The 19,323-nt window shown below is 38.2% G+C and overlaps 1 protein-coding gene across 4 annotated transcripts in view; it reads left to right on the top strand.

The window, feature by feature from the left end:
• Nucleotides 1–19,323, top strand: part of WDR7 (WD repeat domain 7) — a 354,190-nt gene that overhangs the window by 47,900 nt on the left and 286,967 nt on the right. The gene's annotated exons all lie outside the window — the stretch shown is intronic.

Genomic DNA, 19,323 nt, shown 5'->3' with positions numbered 1-19,323 from the left:
TATAGTCCAACTCTCACATCCATACATGACTACTGGAAAAACCATAGCCTTGACTAGACAGACCTTTGTTGGCAAAGTAATGTCTCTGCTTTTGAATATGCTGTCTCGGTTGGTCATAGCTTTTCTTCCAAGGAGTAAGCGTCTTTTAATTTAATGGATACAGTCACCATTTGCAGTGATTTTTGGACCCCAAAAAAGTAAAGTCTCTCACTGTTTCCATTGTTTCCCTGTCTGTTTGCCATGAAGTGATGGGACCGGATGCCATGATCTTAGTTTTCTTAATGTTGAGTTTTAAGCCAACTTTTTCACGCTCCTCTTTCACTTTCATTAAGAGGCTCTTTAGTCCCTCTTTGCTTTCTGCCATAAGGATGATGCCATCTGTGTATCTGAGGTTATTGATACTTCCCCCGGCAATCTTGATTCCAGCTTTTGCTTCATCCAGCCCAGCATTTCACATGATGGATGTACTCTGCATATAAGTTAAATAAGCAGGGTGACAATATACAGCCTTGACGTACTCCTTTTCCTATCTGGAACCAGTCTGTTGTTCCATGTCCAGTTCTAACTGTTGCTTCTTGACCTGCATACAGGTTTCTCAGAAGGCGGGTCAGGTGGTCTGGTGTTCCCATCTCTTTCAGAATTTTTCACAGTTTGTTGTGATCTACAAAAGGCTTTGGCATAATCAATGAAGCAGAAATAGATGTTTTTCTGGAACTCTTTTGCTTTTTGATAATCCAACGGATAGATGTTGGTAATTTTATCTCTGGTTCCTCTGCCTTTTCTAAATCCATTAAACCCATTTTATTTAAATCTATTTAAATAACCAATTTTATGTTTATTTTAGTGAAATAGATATCATTGTAATTCTACTAAGTTTAAGCAGTGTTAGAACCCTTGTCCTGAACCTCATTTTACAGTCCTTATGCCCCATAGTAAAATATAGGTTTTTTTCACGTCTGACTGCAAATTTGGTGAAACATCTAAATTTTTAATGCTGAAGTTGATAATGTAGATGATTTTATTCCTAAGTTTAAAGCAACCATTTTGATCTGGCTGTTTTTTGTTTTCATAAGAATACACTGAAAATACTAGAGTGTGTATGTACATAATGCATATATATATATTACAAATATTAAAAGGAAAGTGTTTTTTGAATAATTTACATAGGGTCATGTTTTCCTTTTGAACTGCATTAACATATGTATATTTCTAGCCTATGTATGTGAGCACATTTTCTGGTTTCTTTTTAAAAAATTTCAAGTGCATGTTTAATAAAATGTTTTGATCAATTGCATTTAGAAATATTTCATAGTGAGTAAAAGCTAAGATATGGACATATATGCAACTAAACAGAAAGTGGTCTTCTCACTAGATGAGGCGCCAGCCAGAGGAGCTGGTTTCCTGGACAGTGTGAAGAGAGGTACCAACAAGGAAGTCTGGTTCTTGGAAAATAATTTGCTTATAGGTTTAACAGTAGAATTTTCTTGCTTTTAATTAACTTTCAAAAGTACTGATTAAGACACATTTGCTTTGGTTTTTGTGATAATATAAGATGTAAATAATAACTGCCTAGGACAGAAGAGCGTGGTAGGCTGCAGTCCATGGGGTTGCTAAGAGCTAGACACTACTGAGCGACTTCACTTTCCCTTTTCACTTTCATGCATTGGAGAAGGAAATGGCAACCCACTCCAGTGTTCTTGCCTGGAGAATCCCAGGGATGGGGGAGCCTGGTGGGCTGCTGTCTATGGGGTCACACAGAGTCGGACACGACTGAAGTGACTTAGCAGCAGCAGCAGCAGCAGCAGTTAATAATGACTAGGCATTAACAACTGCCTAGCTAATAACCTGTTCATTTAGCTGGTCATTTTAGGCCTAGCAGCTAATGTGTTTGAAAATCAGAGAGCCCTAACTGGTTAATAAAAAGCTAAGGATTTGATATTTGCTGAATGTTTAGCAAATGACTGTTCTGCTGATATTATAGAGTTAGTGACATCAAATGCTATCTCTAATGCTTAAATTGTCCATCTCATAAATTGATCCAATGTCATTCTCTTTTAGCAAAAAATATTTTTACTTTTTAAGTGATCTGGTACTTGGAAGATTGTAACTATTTACTACAATACTAAAAAGTTTGTCATCTGCTTTTTGGATTGTAGTAAGAGTTTTGGTTTTTATCTCAGGTAGATTGAGAAAGGAGGTGAGTTTTGATTTCTTGTAAGTTTTTTTTTCAGGAAAAGATGTTCTAAAACAAATGTTGGTTGTATTTTAGCAATGACTTAAATTATCATTAAGATGTACAATTATGATGAGTTTTTCATTCTTAATGTATAGTCATTTCTTGTTTACTAAAATGTAGAAAGTTGTTTAAAAAAAGTACTGAGCAAAATTCATTGTTTCCTAGCCTCTGTAGAGAGTGAACAAAAAGTGAAATCCCGCCTATTGGGTAGAAAAGACACTGTGGCTGGAGATGAGCTCTGAGGACAGGCTGTGTGCCCTTCCGCGGCCCCACAGATGCGCGTCTTATTGGCCTGCCGTCTAGGCATTTCTTTGTCATTCTTTCTTTCCCCACTCCTTCATCTTTATACTGTTTTAGCATCTTTTTCCCCAGGATCTTTCCAGATTCTTGCTATACATTAGCATTAATTTAGTGCCAGACTCAGTGACCCTATATATTTATTTTTAATGAACTATTTATAGGAATTTTAATTATTTAAAAATTTCAACATTTTCCTAGACAGGAAACACTGCCTATAGCATTATGTAGAGTACCTAATTTGAATAGATTTTATGTTTATTGTTCTTTAAAGGTTTTTAGTTTTTCAATTTTTAGAGGAATTTTATATATGTATATATTTTTTCCAAAACTGTAAAACTCCTTTTAGGCAGAGTGCTTTGAAATTGAATTTGAGTCACTGAATAAACTGGTTAGCTGAGATTTAACTTTTATATGGATATAGATTGTTTTCAAGAATTAAAGTACACTAAAGAAAATCTAAAAGTTTCCTGACGATATGCTTTGAGATACGAAATATTGAAGTAATTCAAGACTGTGAAGTGCCAAAGGGTTACTGGGAAAAAATCAGAATGTTTTTGGGTAGAATTAGTGTCTGCCAAGTAATGTATTTCAGTGTTCCAAGAAATGTAAACATATTTTAGGAGGAGGATCAGGTGAATATTTAAGGAAGTCTGTTACAGTGTCGACTATAAACGACAAAGGAGAGATCTGAACGAAATGCTCTGGCGGGCGAGGGTAGGGTGTCTCGTGGGTGCTCAGAGAAACCAGGGGCTTTGTTAAACTCTCAGAAAACCCATGAGATTTGACTGTGTGTTGACTTCACGGAGGGTCCTGGAACTTCTGGTTTTGAGATCGCTGATGTTAGGTTATTTGCCATTTCTGTTGCTTTCTCCTTAAGATTATGGACTGTAGAGAAAAAATTCAGTTTGAGGTAACTTTTTAATTTTGTGTGTGTGTGGTTTGGTTTATTAAGAAAGCAAAATATACTATCCATAATGTGAAAGAAATATGTACATGTATATATGTATGAGAGGTGGGTATACTATATATGCATGTGAAATATACATGTATATGAGAAGAAATAGAAGTAAAACTATCTACTAAAATACTGTTTGAATTACATAACATAATATAAAATGAAGTTCTGTGCCATTTTTGTTTGTCATTTCAAGTTGTGTTTATTGTTTTTAAGCGAGTGGTTTTTGACCTTATATGTTGCTATGCAGATATATAAGATTTTATAGGCAGTTTTACTAGGATTCAGATTTAAAGTGGAACCTTCATATTATTGTTAAATATTATTGCCACTTCAAATACTCATATAGGAGACTTTTTAGAAAAATCTTCTAAAAAGCAGGCTTGTTAACATTTTAGGTGCCTTACTGTTTTCAGTTTTCATCTGCACTTTGGATATTATTGACTGTAGTGTCTTAAAATATTTTATAAATAGGAATACTCAGTGCAAAAAGCATTGAAGGATATTAATAAATATCCTTTTGTTCTCCAGCTATGTCATTCCCTTCCTCCTGAGAGCAGTACTTTATAATTCTAGAGAGCCTTTCTATACTGTTGTTTAATTGTTTGTTTTTATACAGTTTTCAAAGGTTACGCTGCATTCACTTACTGCACAGTACTGGCTCTATTCCTCGTGTTGCACAGTGCGTGCTCACGCCTGTCCCACACCCCATGGTTCGCGTCTTCCTCTCCCTGCCCCCCCTCCCCCCCCCCCCCACTGGTGACCACTGGTCTGTTCTGTATCTTACACTGTGCTTTGTACTTTATAAATATAGCATTTTAGTTTAATATTCTTCTAATAACTGAGACATTGAAGCAGCACAGAGTGGTTAGAGGTAGAATGCTTTCCTATTTGAGCAGCTGTCGGAAGTAGGCTTGAGTGAATTTCCACAGTCTGAGCTCTAGGCTAGTGTAGATGGAGAGCGCACCTGGTGCCGGGGAGCCTGAGGAGGGGCGGCGCCAGAGAGGGCAGGCGTCTTAAGGCTTCTGTTGGTAAATTATGAGAATTGAATGGGAGGATACGCACCAAATTCAGATTCTGTTTGCTTTTGGGAGTGGGGGGAAGAAGGATCGAAGGGAACAAAAACTGACTTTGTAAACTGTCATGTTTTATTTACTTTTAGTAAATATATATTATTCCCTTTCTCATTGGCATGGATGGTTGGATTATCAGAGCTTTTTACTAATACTAGAACTTTATTTAGAACGTAAATTTTGGAAAATGTTTCAAAATGCATTTTGAAGCATATATATGTGTTTCCTAAATGGCAACCCACTCCAGTGTTCTTGCCTGGAGAATCCCAGGGACGGGGGAGCCTGGTGGGCTGCCGTCTATGGGGTCGCACAGAGTCGGACACGACTGAAGCAACTTAGCAGTAGCAGTAGCAGTGTGAACATATAGGCTCAGGTCTTTAAAAGATTTGTTAAAAATGATTTTTTAACTGATGATTATCACTTGCTATTGTTGCTAAGTCACTTCAATCGTGTTCGACTCTGTGTGACCCCATAGACGGCAGCCCACCAGGCTCCCCTGTCCCTGGGATTCTCCAGGCAAGAATACTGGAGTGGGTTGCCATTTCCTTCTCCAACATATGAAAGTGAAAAGTGAAAGTGAAGTCGCTCAGTTGTGTCCGACTCTTAGCGAACCCATGGACTGAAGCCCACCAGGCTCTTCCATCCATGGGATTTTCTAGGCAAGAGTACGGGAGTGGGGTGCCATTGCTAACCTTTTTCTAAAATTAGTTCAAAAGGTTAGCAGAACTAACCTTTTTCTAAAGATTAGTTAAAAATGATTTTTTAACTTCCTTTGGGCTACAAGTCCAAGAATACTGGAGAGGGTAGCCTATCCCTTCTCCAGCGGATCTTCCCAGCCCAGAAATCGAACTGGGGCCTCCTGCATTGCAGGTGGATTCTTTACCAGCTGAGCTGTCAGGGAAGCACCTTAAAAAACTGATTCAGTTCAGTTCAGTTCAGTTCAGTTCAATCACTCAGTTGTGTCCGACTCCTTGCGACCCCATGAATCGCAGCACGCCAGGCCTCCCTGTCCATCACCAATTCCCGGAGTTCACTCAAACTCACGTCCATCGAGTCTGTGATGCCATCCAGCCATCTCATCCTCTGTCGTCCCCTTCTCCTCCTGCCCCTTCTCATTAAATCTTATTAAACTTTTATTGTCACATACCTCCAGAATTATCCAGAAGGGGGCAGCATGGGTTTGTGAAAGTGCGAATGTCAGGCATTTAACCTGTTTCTGCTTTCGTTTGACAATGTTAAATCCCTAGCTCTTGGCAACAGATATGACAATTATGTTTGTATATGTGACCATGTGTTTGCTAGTGTGTGGTATTCACTTGCCTGTGAAGTTCACTGCCGGCAAGAACAGCGGACAAATTAGGTTTTCTTTTTAATCTGTTGTCCTTTCTTTCTGAACATGCTCCTAAGCTTCTGCCCCAGTTAGCCCTTATCTTTACCGTTTTGAATTTGGATTCTTGTTATTAATTCAGTTTGGATGTTACATTTAAAAAGCAGTGTCTGTAATTTTAGCATGGTCCCTGAAGCCAAGTAGAGTAAACTTTGGTGATGCAAAGGAACCAACAGCAGGCAGCAGAACTAACCTTTTTCTAAAATAGGTCACAATGTGCATAGTCTGTTGTAGTATTGTTTTTTCCCATAACACTTCATTCTCGTAGATTTTGAGACTGTTTTCATATGTTTTTATGTATTGAGCGTCATCTTTTTGAAATTAATTTTTATTTTTAAAATTATATAACATATCGTTATACACAATATATTTTCTAAAGATAGTCCGGCCACTTTTGTGCCACTGAGTGTATTTCAGCACAGCATCGTTTTTGATTATAGTCTATAATTTGTGTAATTTTATCAAATTTCAGAATGATGTTTTCTAACATTTTTTTCTGTTATCAGCAGTGGGGCTGAAAATTAGGATAACTAAATATTTTTGCACATCTTGAATCACTTCTGAGGATAAATTCTTAAATGTGGAATTGCTTTCTAAAAGGACATATTCATTTTTCAAGTCTTTTGAATAGTTATTGCCAAATTGTCCTTCAAAAGCTTAGGAATAGGTTTGTATCCCTATTTACCCTCATAATTCTTCATTCTGTTTATAATCTTTTAAACCTTGTTAATTTTCTAGGCTTATAAGCTGTTTGTAGAGTATGTATGAATGGAGAGCACTTATTTTCGTTTCGAAAGCACAAATGCTTTAATATACCAGTACTGTACTGTGTTGGTTATCTATTCTGATTCCCGCATGGTTTTCAAATTTTCACTACTATCATACTATTTTGTTCACTATAAAAGATAAATTTTTCCTGTTATGGATAGTATACATATATTCAAGTAGCATAGTACACCCGTCTCTTTTGTAGGAAGCTGGGGGAATCAGTAATATATGAACTGTCGGTGAGGGATTCCTTCAACAGTAATGAGACAGATTATATTCCTATTCCAGCTCTGCGAATATTGTGTCAAACATCACAGAAATTAATTAATTCATCATCGTCTTATGAGGTTGGTTTACTGAGGTATAGTGGTTATACAGCGTTGTATTAGTTTCAGGTATATAACAAACTAATTCAGTTTTATTTATATATATATAGTATTGTTTTTCAGATTCCTTTCCATTATAGGTTATTACAAGAAATTTATAGTTCCCTGTGCTATACAGTAGGTCGTTGTTGTTGATTTTGTGTATAGTAGTGTGCATATGTTAATCCCATTTATACTCCCCAACCCCCTAATCTAGCAACTTAGATATTCTTCTGTTTGGAGAGGTTTCTTTAGATCTTTAGTCATATTCTTAGTAGCACAGAATGTTACATTGGGCATGAAGTTTATTTTTGTTAATAGTCAGAAGTGATTTCGTGCTAAGCATTGTGATGACGAGCAAAGACGGTTTTTCTTGAATAGCTTAATCATAAAGCAATTTTAAAATGAATTCAGATTTATGTTAAGATGGCAGGAATCGTTAGAAAAATATGAGTTACTTTTTAAGGTAACTCTTCAGTTAGGTAGACTTCCCAGGTGGTGGAGTGGTAAAGAACTCACCTACCAATGCAGAAGATGCAAGAAACATGGGTTTGATCCCTGAGTCTGGAAGATCCCCTGGAGAATGAAATGGCAACCCACTCTGGTATCTTTTCCTGGAAAATTCCATGGACGGAGAAGCTGGGAGGGCTATAGACCATGGGGTCACAAAGAGCTGGACACAGCTGAGTGACTGAGCGTACCTTTCCAGGTACTCTCAAGGGCCAGGTATATAATAGTGGAGGTTAGGTTTCTCTGTGTTCTTTGACAGAGACTTAAAAAGCAAGCCAGGATCCTTTGTAAAACAAGAGATATTTTTAGCATCCATGTTCTAGTAATTTACCTCCAGGAATAAATAGGTTGAAGCCAAGCAGGCAGATTGAGAGTTACCAGGTCAGATGGATGGGGCCCTTCAAGTTCAAGGTGGGACGCAGAAAGGAGGAGGAGGACGAGTGGCCCCACGCCTGTAACTCAGTGCAGTCTAAGAAGCAAGGCTCTTCGTGACGGAGGAGGGTAGTTCCTGGCTTTGTGTCCTCCAGGTTTGGGTCCGGGTTGGACAGTAACTGGGACAGCTGACTGCTGTAGGGCAGGGGAAAGGATAAAACACTTTTGAGTTCCTTAAAAGAACCTTTGACTGTCTTCAGAGTCTTCAGATTCGACTGTCTCAGCCTCTGAAACCCATAAATATAGAATTGAAATTAAACTATTTTTATGTTTTAAAGGGATGAAGTAAAAAATTACCAAGTAAATTCATTGGAAAAAAATGTGTGATGAGGAAATGTACAGGAACAGTGGAAGGTGGTCATTGAGCTGTTGTATGGAAAGCTTTTGTTGACACAAAGTGTTAAAAGTGCCAAAAACTTCATTAATGTTAAGATAATATGTGAGTGATGATAATGATCATGTAAGTGGAACTATTCAGAGTAAATTAAAACACAGCTATTAATATGAGAAGAAAATATAGAAAAGGGGAAACTCATGGAATAGAAAAATTATAGCTGTCTCCACATTTCCTGTTTGAATACCTAAACACTGGCAATGGCCTCAGAAAGTAGATACAACTACATTTAAAAAAGCAGAATTTGTGGTATACTGATATAACACTAATAATAGTAAAGATAACATTAAGTACTATCATCTTTTGTATGCATGATGTGTTAGTCTCTATGCTGATTTCTTTGTGTATATTTCATTTAATTCATAGTGATTCTGTGAGGTGTGGTTTTTGCTGTTAACCGCATTGTACGGAGAAGTGAGGCTCAGAGAGGTTCAGTAACTTGCTCATGGTCACACAGCAAGTGGCAGAGCTGGAATTTGATCCTAAGTAGTCCAACCTGGGCTTCCCTTGTGGCTCAGCTGGTAAAGAATCCGCCTGCAATGCGGGAGACCTGGGTTTGATCCTTGGGTTGGGAAGATTCCCTGGAGAAGGGAAAGGCAATTCTCCAATTCCTGGAGAATTCCATGGACCATATAGTCCATGGGGTCGCAAAGAGCCGGACACGACTGAGTGACTTTCACCTTCTTTCAGTCCAACCTGAGGGCCTGAACTTGACCTTCATACATTCCGCCCCCCATTAGATGTAATTATGTATTGAAAATAGTAGCATTTCTCCAACTTTGACTATATTTTTAGTTACTGATTTACATAAGCATGATTTTGATGCATGCTTAATTTTAAATAACTGATTTATCGAGTATCTTTCACTTTGTAGACCAAAACAGCCATTCTTTTCAATTCCCATGTTTCAGATTTTTCTTCAGAGAACTGTGCATGGCTCTGTTCTTTGGTAATTTATGTTTTAGTTTTTCATCTTTGATTACTTAGGTTTGGAGTTTTAGCCCACTTTTACCTTCTTTTCCTTGTCACGCATTACTTGCTTTTAGGAATATGATGTAAGCTCTAACTGCAATTTTATGAATTTCACATATACACAGTTAAAAGTTTTGAAAACAGGTAACTAAGAAGGTAAAGGTGTCCTGTTATCCTTCTACATAAAAGAGAACCGACCACAGTTAACATTCTGCTATCTTTTCCTCTAGCCTTTTAGTCTTGTTTTTGGCCACTCTGTGGGGCATGCCAGATCCTAGTTCCCTGACCCAGGGATCCAGCCCACTCCCCCTGCAGCGGAAGCATGGAGTCCTAACCGCTAGCCAGCCAGGGACGTCCTTCTGGCCATTTAAAGTCCGTTTACTGCACTTGTGATTATATTGTAGATATAGTTATCTGTGCACGTTGCATCTTCATTTACTATTTTAACAAATACTTTCTCAAGTTACACTCGTTCGTGAAAGTAATTTTTAATGATTGTATACCATTACATTATATGAGCATACAGCATTTACTTAGCAGTTCTCTTGCTTTGGATATGTAGGTTGTACCCAATTTGAACTATTGTAAATAATATTGAATATCTTTGTAAAACTTGTTCTCATTTATGACTATTTCCTTGGATTAATATCATGAATATTTTTTGGATTAGAACCTCAGAATTTTTGTCTAATACAGTATTACCATTTTTAAGAATACTGAGGTTGATTACCAAGTTGTTTTCTGCCCTCAGTGCCCATTTCATGGTTCCTTGCCACACAAGATGTTTTTATTTACTTCCATGCCTCAGTTTCTATATCTGTAAGATGGAAATAATAATAGGATCTACTTCAAAGGGTTGTCGTGAGACCATGATGAGTTACCGCCAAGCATTTAGAGTAGTAATACCTAGCACAAAGTAAGACCCCAATAAATCTTGGTAGTTTAGTATTATAATTTCTACAGTCTTTGGCTAAATTGATAGGTGTAAAGAGTATTTTATTGTTGAAATTTGCATTTCTTTGATTACTAGAGATTATGAAATTTTTCTATAAGGATTTTAGTGAATTTTTGTTTCTTTTTGAGACATAGTTTGTCCTTTGCTCATTTGTTTCTCTTGGGGATATTAGTGCTTAATAAATTAAACACTAATTAGTGCTTAATTAGTGATTAACTTAATTGAAATATTAAGCTTATGTGTTTTTTGTTATTGTTGTTGAAATTTTCTTCTGACTTATTACTTACTTTTGATTTTTTTTTTAACCTGGGGATAATTTCCATTCCTATGTAATCTATTTTATCCTTATTTCTATTTAGCTTCTTTCATATTTTAAAATCCTAGAATCTTACCCCGTTTAGAAATTTGTTGACATTTTATTAAAAAGCAATGGCTGGATTAAAACAAACATCAAGTACTTTAATCTCTCTGAAGTTTATTTATGTCTGTAGGGTGAGGAAAGGTAAAAATCATCTGTCCTTCCCTAAAATAACAGGTTATCTCAATGTCATTTATTAAATATATTTTTCTCTGATAGGGGATATCTTTGTAATCATCCATTAAATTCTTCATATTTATTTGCTGTTTTATTAATCAGGAAGCAGTTGAAGAGATATGGAATCTGACTAGTCCTCTATTTCTTCGTTGTTATTTTTTATATGCGGCGAATGAACAAAGATATTAAAACTCGTCCCTAAAAGTCTTATTTTCATGTAGAACATAAGTATCCTATTAGATCGTTGGTCAGTGCTTCAGTTGGACCACGTGGTCTTATTTTCTAAAATACCCATGAAAGAAACAGCTTTCTACCCTCTCCCCCCATGTTTTAAGAAGGATGAGCTATGGATTTCTGAAAAAAAATTTATCTAGTTTTGTGAAAGTGTGGAAATGTGCTTAACATTGGTAGGCTCTTTTTTTCCCCTTCAGGTAGAATATTTAAAAGTGATAAGTGATGCATCTTAACTGTGCATTTATGTTCCAGAGAAAGAGTTCTGGGAAGTCAGGAAATAATGATTAAGAGAATAGTCGGATTGATTTATGAGTGAAAGAAGCTGGTCATTTATAGCTTGTTGAATGATGGGCATATTTAAAAGGAGAGACAATAGTTAGTGTTCATATATTTATAGAATATTCAGACAAAGTTTGTTTTGGGCAGCTAAGAGATTGCTCCTGGAATGATAAGAAGAAAAGAACAGTTTAGAAAACAAATTAGCAAAAGCAGAAAGAAATTTATATATATATAATTTACATTGGGAATTGTTGGAAAGCAGAATAATCTCCCCAGAGAGCTGGTGGGTGGAATAAACTAGCTGTCTCTAGTTTCTGTAATTCATGGCAGATGCTTAGGAACGGGTTACATAAGAGGTTTCTGGGAACAGTTTAAAATGAGGTCTTGTAAAATGCGTGAGGTCAGGCTGGATGACCTAGGTGGTACTTTCTGACTCTCAGATCCTGTGATGGCTTGTGGCATTCTGCTGCTCAGCACTAATGAACCGTGAAGGTTATTTACTGGCAAATTCAGGTAGTGCTTATTGGTTGAGGATCAGAATTATTTGAAAAATAATAATTGACCTTGGAATATATTTGCTTCAGTTCAGTATTGTCCTCCTTTTCCTTACACCAATTATCTTAATTTTTTTCATTAAATCAAAGTAAGTGTTTTTACCTATTGCTTTTCATTAGCCCCTGCTTTTAATTAACTTCTGATGTTGTTGGTGCCTTTTCCTTCTCGGAAAGAACTAATACAGTGGTTGGAACATGATTTTGAATAATATTTACCTGTAATGTACTGACCAAGTTGATCAGATGCTCAGTCCATGCTGTACGAGTTCTGTTCCATAACAAAAAAAAAATTTTTTTTTTAATGGTGTGTGTTACACCCTATAAGTCAGTTGATAGTGGCAGGTGCTAAAGTGGAATCTGTGAGATAGTTGGTTGGGGCAAGGGAATGAAATATTAAACCTCTTATTCTTTTTTTAACCTTAACAAATTGAGCTTATGAACATTTACTGGATGAAAGGACATCGATGCCCGCCTTGGTTCACGCTTAGACGGGCGTGTGTCACGTGGGCTCTGCGTGGGCCTGCTGCCTCCGGGGGGGCCTCAGTGCTCTCCCTTGGTTCTCGCGTTAGAAGGCGCGTGTTGCGTGGGCTGTGCCTGGGCCTGCTGCCTCCGGGGGACCTCAGCGCTTCCCCTTGGTTCACGCGTTAGACTGCGCGTGTTGCGTGGGCTCTGTGTGGGCCTGCTGCCTCCGGGGGACCTCAGTGCTTCCCATTGGTTCACGCGTTAGACGGCGCGTGTTGCGTGGGCTCTGTGTGGGCCTGCTGCCTCCGGGGGACCTCAGCGCTTCCCCTTGGTTCACGCGTTAGAGGGTGCGTGTTGCGTGGGCTCTGCGTGGGCCTGCTGCCTCCGGGGGACCTCAGTGCTCTCATGGGTGTGCTCCCGGTGACAGTGCGTTTTCTATGAGAGCTGGCAGATCGTGCTGTACAGGTCTTAACCCCGCCGTCACAAAATGAGCAGGGCAAATAATGCTGGGAGATATTTCCAGTGAAAATGAAATGCCCTTTTATTAGCCCCATTATCAGGTTCAAACAATGATCACTTGATCAATCTGGCAAGAGGACAGCCATACAATTCTTGATTACAGGTGGCGCTAGTGGTAAGGAATCTCCCTTCCAAGGCAGGAGACGCAACAGACTTGGGTTTGATGCCTGGGTCAAAAAGATATGCTGGAGTAGAAAGTGGCAACGCCCTCCAGTATTCTTGCCTGAAAAATTCCATAGTTGGAGAAGCCTGGCAGACGGCAGTCCATGGGACCGCAGTCAGTCAGATACAACTGAGCCACTCAGTATATAAAATATGTATTTACCTTCACTATCATTAACAGTGAAACCTTCCTAAAGATAAATATTATGCTTTGAGGTATTGGCTACTGCTAACATAAAGTTCTTGCAAGACATTTAAGAAAATATCTCATCTTAAATTTGTTTATTTAAACTGAATCATCCTTTTAAAATATATATTCTTGAGCATGTTTTACAATATACATGATGTATTGGCACAAGTACATATTTAATTTATAAATATACATATAGTGAGGATACATTACAGAGTTCTAATGAATGGGTGTTTGATCAAACAAGTTTGGAACATAAATGTTTTTCAAATAATTTAAAGATAAGAGGTTCATATTTTTTTAGTTCTTTGTATTTTTACTTTACATGCACAATTTAAATGTCTTTTCCTTGTTAAAATATCCTTGGGGTTAAGTCAGGTTTAGGTGACTTTTCCAGGTTGAAATGGAAGAAAGTAAAGTAAAGTAGAATGTAATTAATCAAATTATAGAATGAGTCATTATAGGTGAAGTAAATGTTCAGTAACTGAGATCTCTAGAATTTAATAATTTAATAATAAAAATTGTACTAAAATTCAACTTATTTGTGAGGAAGCTAGGCCTAAATCAGAGTGAAGAAACTATGAAATATTCTTTAAGAAGTGCTTCTTCAATAATTTTGAGAATAGATAAGAAACCAAGTTAATTGTGTTTTAGCAAATCTTTTAAATGCTTTCATTTAGCAGGTAGTTGAGAATTATTTATCATTACTCTGTTCATTGTTTGAATTAAAATTAATACCAAAGTGGTACTTGAATGGCCTTTTTTTCTTTTTACATTTAAATAGGCTAGACCTTTGCTTTCTTTAGACCATTAATTTGTTTTTACACAGCCTGCGAAGGTAACCATCAACTCAGAATTAATTAGTGGGATCAAAATTAATGAGATTTTAACTGTATCTGGGTCATTTCTGCTCTAGGCAAGTTTTCTTCATACAAATTGGACTAGCATTTTCTTGAAAGAAGAAAAATTAAATTTATTTAAATCCATGTTTTAAAAGCAAAGAACCTCTTTCGTTGTGAGTTAAGTACCTCTAATAACTGTGCTTTCTTGGGCCTAGTAATACTAATTTTTGTTGTTGCTGTTTTCAGTCTTGATTATTTTGGCTATTTCAAGGCTGTTGCTCATTACAGTAAAACTAGACCTAACTCTTCAGATGCTTATTTTCGTTTGCATGGATGGTATAGCAAGGAGAGATAAGAAAGCCTTCCTCAGCGATCAATACAAGGAAATAGAGGAAAACAACAGAATGGGAAAGACTAGAGATCTCTTCAAGAAAATTAGAGATACCAAGGGAACATTTCATGCAAAAATGGGCTCGATAAAGGACAGAAATGGTATGGACCCAACAGAAGCAGAAGATATTAAGAAGAGGTGGCAAGAATACACTGAAGAACTGTACAAAAAAGATCTTCATGACCAAGATAATCACGATGGTGTGATCACTGACCTAGAGCCAGACATCCTGGAACGTGAAGTCAAGTGGGCCTTAGAAAGCATCACTACAAACAAAGATAGTGGAGGTGATGGAATTCCAGTTGAGCTCTTTCGAATCCTGGAAGATGATGCTGTGAAAGTGCTGCACTCAATATGCCAGCACATTTGGAAAACTCAGCAGGACTGGAAAAGGTCAGTTTTCATTCCAATTCCAAAGAAAGGCAATGCCAAAGAATGCTCAAACTACCGCACAATTGCACTCATCTCACACGCTAGTAAAGTAATGCTCAAAATTCTCCAAGCCAGGCTTCAGCGATACTTGAACCGTGAACTTCCAGATGTTCAAGCTGGTTTTAGAAAAGGCAGAGGAACCAGAGATCAAATTGCCAACATCCGCTGGGTCATGGAAAAGCCAAGAGAGTTCCAGAAAAACATCTATTTCTGCTTTATTGACTATGCCAAAGCCTTTGACTGTGTGGATCACAGTAAACTGCAAAATTCTGAAAGAGATGGGAATACCAGACCACCTGACCTGCCTCTTGAGAAACCTATATGCAGGTCAGGAAGCAACAGTTAGAACTGGACATGGAACTACAGACTGGTTCCAAATAGGAAAAGGAGTTCGTCAAGGCTGTATATTGTCACCCTGCTTATTTAACTTCTATGCAGAGTACATCATGAGAAATGCGGGCTGGAAGAAGCACAAGGTGGAATCAAGATTGCAGGAAGAAATATCAATAACCTCAGATATGCAGATGACACCACCCTTATGGCAGAAAGTGAAGAGGAACTAAAAGCCTCTTGATGAAAGTGAAAGTGGAGAGTGAAAAAGTTGGCTTGAAGCTCAACATTCAGAAAACGAAGATCATGGCATCTGGTCCCATCACTTCATGGGAAATAGATGGGGAAACAGTGGAAACAGTGTCAGACTTTATTTTTCTGGGCTCCAAAATCACTGCAGATGGTGATTGCAGCCATGAAATTAAAAGACGCTTACTCCTTGGAAGGAAAGCTATGACCAACCTAGATAGCATATTCAAAAGCAGAGACATTACTTTGCCAACAAAGGTCCCTCTAGTCAAGGCTATGGTTTTTCCAGTGGTCAAGTATGGATGTGAGAGTTGGACTGTGAAGAAAGCTGAGCGCCGAAGAATTGATGCTTTTGAAATGTGGTGTTGGAGAAGACTGTTGAGAATCCCTTGGACTGCAAGAGGATCCAACCAGCCCATTCTAAAGGAGATCAGTCCTGGGTGTTCTTTGGAAGGACGGATGCTGAAGCTGAAACTCCAATACTTTGGCCACCTCGTGCGAAGAGTTGACTCATTGGAAAAGACTCTGATGGTGGGAGGGATTGGGGGCAGGAGGAGAAGGGAACAACAGAGGATGAGATGGCTGGATGGCATCACCGACTCGATGAACATGAGTTTGTGTGAACTCCAGGAGTTGGTGATGGACAGGGAGGCCTGACATGCTGCAATTCATGGGGTCGCAAAGAGTTGGACACGACCGAGTGACTGAACTGAACTGATACCATTTTTATTTGGGGCCAAACACATTTTTGTGGATGGGGCATGTCATGTACCAGTTCTCACCATTATTGCACTGTGTGAGTGAAGAACAGAACTACTCTTTAAAACGTACTTAATGTAAATACAGATGTCAGAAAAGAACGTATCATGTGAGAATGAAAAACTAGAATTTTTGGAGTTCAGTTATTTTTTCCTTCAGAAAATTACACCCCACAATCTACTTTTTAAAGCACATCCTCTGCTATGATTTAATTTTTGCTTTGTGTTTTACTAATAAGGGTGCTAAGATGATGTAGAGACTTTAAATCTTTTTATGAAGATGGATTGCATTTTCTTGAATTAAAAAAAAAATTATCCACCTGTATATACATGACAAAGGTGACAGTCCTGACGGTAAAACTTCTCATGAGGATTTGGCGCTGGAGGTCAGGTTCTCCGTTAGGACAGGAATACTTCAGCTTGTAAACTGTAGTCGGAGATGCTTGGCCGAGAGAGAACGCTTCTCAGTTTTGTTATCACTTCAGATGTTGAGATCCACCAATAGAACATAATTTGCAAAACACCAGAGTAAAGACTATCGATAAAAAATTCACCTTTTTAACAAACAGACTTCAGCTCCCCCCGCCTAGGGCTCATTTTATCTATGAAAGGGAATGATAGGAATGTATGTGAACATTAATGAAATGATTGTCAACTTGGGGACTGGGAAGTTGGCGAGTTAGATGTGTGACGTTAATTAAGGATTAGTTCAGTTTAAAGATTGAGGAGGCTTCCCAGGTGGCGCAGTGGTATAGAATCCGCCTGCAATGCAGGAGACGTGGGTTTGATCCCTGGGTCGGGAAGATCCCTTGGAGAAGGAAATGGCTTCCCACTCCTGTATTCTTGTCTGGAGAATCCCATGGACAGAAGAGCCTGGTGGGCTGCAGTCCATGGGGTTGCAGAGAGTCAGACACGGCTGAGCCACTGAGCACGCACGCACACACAGAGTCGGATACGACTCTGAGCGACTGAGGGCACGTTCTCTCATCAGTGCCTGATTAAAGGGTGTGAGTAGTGGGAAAGGAACGCTATTTAGAAACAGTTCTTTGCAGTGACTCATACACAGAGAAAACGATCACTGTTAGATTTGTTTTCTCTGGTAAGAAAAATAAATAAAACAGCTACTTTTTCACAGATCCTCATTGCAAAATAGAAAATGTGTGTGCATGCTAAGTGGCTTCAGTTGCATTGGATTCTCTGCGACCCCATGGACTGTAGCTCGCCAGGCTCCTCTGTCCATGGGGATTCTCCAGGCAAGAATACTGGAGTGGGTTGCCATGCCCTCCTCCAGGGAGTCTTCCCAACCCAGGGATGGAACCCGAGTCTCTTACATTTCCTGCATTGGCAGGTGGGTTCTTTACCAGTAGCACCACCTGGGAAGCCCCAAATACAAATAGGTAACCATTCATGTGGCAGTCATCTTTTTGTAAATTGAATGATGGATATATTTGATAAATGCAAAGTCAGTATTAATGTTTATTTGTAGAAATGCAAACTCTCCATTGTACTAAACTACTATTTTTTTATTCACCCTAAACTATTGTCTTCTGTTATCAGTATGTCTGGTCAAAGTCAAAAATACCTTATGTAGTGTGAAGTAATTGAAAATAAAGACATTATGTCATATTTCTGCCATGTTATATTCTAACATTGCCTGTATTTAAATGATATTTTTGTAGTTTGCCACTGTAGTCTGACTTACTGTTTAATTACAAGGTGAAGTTTTACATGCCATAGTCAGCTACCCTTTAGTCCTTAATGTCTTTTTTAAAGAAAGAAATGTTTTATGCTTATTAGGAAGCATGAAATAAATAAGCTTAAAAGATGTGAAGAAAATTCTATGTGATGTTTTAATAACAGTTTATAACATGATCTTTCTGAACTTAGTTTTCTTAACTTTGAAAATTAGTAAATAGCTACTATGCTGATTATAGTTTTTATATCATTATAGAACACAAAGCACAAATAAAGCTAACACAGTACCAAAGGTGGAAACACCTGAATTAAAGAACAAAGTGACGAGTTAAATCTTTCTGTCTTTTTCTAATGTTCTGCTTCATTCAAAAATTGATTTTGGGTTGTTTACAGGAAATAAACAGTATTTAGTTAGATAAAAATAAAGCAAAATCACAGTGAAGAGAACATGAGAGAGAAACTAGATAAGCCCACCAAGAGTCCATGTTCGGAAATGTATGCCCACACCCCCTCTGTTATGAGTGGAAAATTCAGGCCTATGTTTCCTAGTAGCCAAAACATCGAAGGAATCAGTTGCAGCAGCCTTCCCCAAAGTGTGTTCCTTAAAAACTGTCTTATGAGATTATGATGGTCAAATGAATGTAGATATTTGTAGGCCCTCTGTAGATATAATTATACTCCTGTTACAGGTTAGAGGTTCTTCGAAGCTCTGTGGATAAAAACAACTGTAACTTGTGTTTCCCATGCACGTCTGGTCACCCCCTGCCCCTGCCTCCTGCTTTTTCTCATCTGATAACATGTCAACATTTCCCAATGAGGGAGATACTGTTCTTTAGCCAAAAAAGTCTGCTCAGGCAAAGCGCAGCAGAATGAGCTTTGAGAAATTTCTCCTCTGGATCCCATAGAAGGGATGAAGTTGAAAGTGAAAGTCTCTCAGTCGTGTCTGACTCTTTGTGACCCCATGGACTATACAGTCCGTGGAATTCTCCAGGCCAGAATACTGGAGTAGGTAGCCTTTCCCTTCTCCAGGGGATCTTCCCAACCCAGGATTCGAACCCAGGTCTCACCCGCATTGCAGTCAGATTCTTTACCAGCTGAGCCACAAGGGAAGCCTGTAGCAGGGATCATATGTCTTAACATATAGTGCCTTAGCTCTCCTCCTCAATAAATAGCCACAGTAATGAATTTCAGATGGCTATTTTCATACGGGTTCACCTTGATGTGAACCGGAAGCACAATCTAATAATTCACTACAAAGCTTTAAGTTGCTTATACATGGTCTTTCAGACATATAAAGACTAATGTTTAATTTTCTCCATTGTGGATTCAGTTCTCAGTAGCTAC

This window comes from Bubalus bubalis, chromosome 22, assembly GCF_019923935.1.
Source record: "Bubalus bubalis isolate 160015118507 breed Murrah chromosome 22, NDDB_SH_1, whole genome shotgun sequence".
Classification (NCBI taxonomy): domain Eukaryota; kingdom Metazoa; phylum Chordata; class Mammalia; order Artiodactyla; family Bovidae; genus Bubalus; species Bubalus bubalis.
Note: the sequence above shows the minus strand (reverse complement) of the source record. Positions and strands in the feature narration are given on the sequence as shown.